The sequence below is a fragment of the Passer domesticus genome, chromosome 5, assembly GCF_036417665.1.
Source record: "Passer domesticus isolate bPasDom1 chromosome 5, bPasDom1.hap1, whole genome shotgun sequence".
NCBI lineage: Eukaryota > Metazoa > Chordata > Aves > Passeriformes > Passeridae > Passer > Passer domesticus.
The window spans coordinates 24,719,618-24,722,690 of record NC_087478.1 but is presented as its reverse complement, the minus strand read 5'-3'; positions in this window follow the sequence as shown (position 1 = coordinate 24,722,690).

Here is a 3,073-nt window from a genome sequence, read left to right as displayed (position 1 = left end):
TGGGCTCTCTGATATAAACTGAAAGAGAGCTGTACAACTAGTAGCAGCTGCTATTTGAGCTACTATGATTTAAAACAAGGATTAATGTTACAGTTGACATTGCAAAAGGGAGTCAGGTCTATTAATAGATGCTATGGTGTGCGAGCTATGTTGGCCTTTCTCCATCTGACAGTATTAGATGTTACAGTTTTGGTGATACATTTGAAATTTTGTATTCCCTCTTTTTATGTGCCTCTATGTGCTAAGAACAGCATTTAAAAACTGTCTTTTATGCACAGTTAAATTGCACAGAGCTATTTTAAGGTGATCAACTTATGTCGCACAAGAAAATCATGGTATTCCACTAATGAGGAGCTATTCTTCTCTGATTAGGATGTATACTTCATTATGTAAAAAGTTTCTATACTGATAAAATATTCCTATATATTGTTTTAAGGCCATTTTTGCAATATTTTCAGATAAATGTGATGTCACATTCTGCCCCAGCTTTATAGCATGCTGACCTAATGAGCCAGATACTAGACTATGTCAGCTTCTTGTAGCTAAGAAGTGGCCATCACCACTTCAATGAACCAGGAATGCAATAAAACATTGAGGTGAGTACACTGGAAATGAACTTGTAAATTGTAAATATGGCTGAGCTCACCATTAATTAGATTATGAAATTATCTTGTGCTAAACTGCATTTAGCATCATCCAGGCAAATGAAAGAATTAACTTTAGCAGCCAGCTCTGAAACACAAACCTGTTTCACACAGCTACAAACAGAAGGAAGAAAGAACTAAACTTAATGCATGTTCAACCTTTGTGCAGGACATCTTCCCATGATATGAAATGAAACAGTGGCTTCTTAACCAACTTATTCAGATAGCATTTGACTTTCACTTTCATGGCACTCCATGCATAGAAAGATTCAGTCTTTATAGAACAAAGATCTTGATCTCAAAATGTCACCTTTTTCCATCACATAACTTAATGTTTCCTATTTCCCTTGCCTATATCAAAGGATAAGCCGACACTCTAATCTAATAGTACAGTACAAATTAAGATATATAGCAAGACTATCTTGAAATTAACCATGCCAGAGACTGACAGGATTAGTAGCATCATCACAGATTTCAGTACAGTTTAGAAACCTAATTCTTCATTTAGGACATTTGAATCCTTCCTCCTGCTGTTATAGTTTCACTGGTAACTTTAAAGGTCATCTGGGTACATCTATTTCCAGACAATAAGGTAAACGGCATCTTACCACAAATCATCTTTTCTGATGAAGCATCCCCTCCACACCACGAGAACATCTCCAGGTTTTACCAATGCTCCATCAAAACCCTTCAATAGCCATCCCACCTGCCATTGCAAAAACATTCCTAATTCCCTAATCATACTTTGAGACAAAGGAATATCAGAAGAGATTTTTAAAATAGCTTTTCACCATAAACTACACAACTCCTACACTCCAGGAATGTTACTGACTTTGATCTAGTGCTTTACAATGCTGTATTTTTTAACAAAAAGAAAACTGGTGGAAACTAGTTTTGCCTCTAGACTGCATGCAAATAGGTTAAAAACTAGTTAAAGGGAGTTTTGATTTATTGATTAATGTTGTTGCAATTTTTTCTGTTCTTAATTCTTGCTGAAACCAAACAGTGATTTGTCTTGGCCCAGTCCAGCACTAATTCAGTTAGGGAGAACCTCTCCAGAGGCTTCAGCAGCTATTAGACTAGATATTATGCCCAAGCTAACAAACAAATCACTGCATTCCATTATGCTGTCACAAAGACTGCTTAGGAAGGAAGGATAGGTTGCAGAATGTTCTGAAAACAAAGGCATATCAAAAGACATTATTTTGTTTAAATCAATTACTCTCAGTGACATTAATTGATGGATATTATTCTGTACCTCTCTATCCATCTTGCCTTTCACTCAGTTCAAATCCTTTACTTCTGTCTTAGGTGTAAAAAAGTATGGGAGATGGGAAGAAAAGGTGAGAAAAGGTCTAAGTGATCGACATCCAAGTGATCACTGACAGACAAAGTCTCCAGTCTCGTGCCATTACCTACGTAGAGAAAGAGCATATACTTACTAAGGGCAGCTAAAACTGAAACAGAAAAATGGTGTATAAGAAATAATATGAAAGAGGGAAAAGATTCTGCCTTTATACAAGAAAGAAATACCAATGGTTATAAGGAGGGAGACCAACAAGCACAGTTGGGAACAGAGGGAGACCATACTCCAGTTGAAAATATTGTCCTACCTATAAGCTTCATCTTCTTCAGTGCAGACGGGAAGAGGTTTATGTCTGTTCTCCATTTAATTTAGTTCTTGTCTGAACAGTTCGCACTGAATTAAACTTTTCACAGAAGTCCACATATTTTTATCAAAAATATACAGAGACAGTTGCACCAAATCAAGCATACATATACATATAAAGATAGCATTAACACTGTAAAAATAATATAATTAAAAAGAATATAATTTGTTCTCTGCATCTTTTAAAATGGTGTCCTAAAATACCATTTTAGGAGTAAATAGTATTTAGTTCTAAATTTACTGCTAAATCAGGCAACAGAGTACCTACTTCCTTTCAAAGTATAACAGCAGCAGGTCATTTTAGAAAGTTTAATGCGATAACTTCTTTAATGACATTACTGGAACATCATTCCTCTGAACACATCAAAACCAAATGTTGAATCAATAGTTTCCACGTGTCCTTAAACATGGTTTAAATAACAGTGGAAACAACAGATAGAATTAAAAATGTGTAGCAAATAAGACAGCTCTACATGGGTTAGCTGCTATATTGAACAGCATAGTAAAATAAACATTAGAGGGAAAACATTACAGAATTAGCAGGCTTTGGAATTAATTAAACACACAGCAGAGCAACAAAGACTATAGTAAAATGTTTTTGTCATATCTATTATCAGCACTGACCAGTTGTTCTTTCTTTAACTGGAAGAATAGAGGTTATTACTTTGCAACAAGTTGAAAACAATTATGTCTTAAGCATGGACTAAAGATGAGCAGTATAAAATCTGGTTCCACTTGGCTTCCTAACAGTGTATTCCCC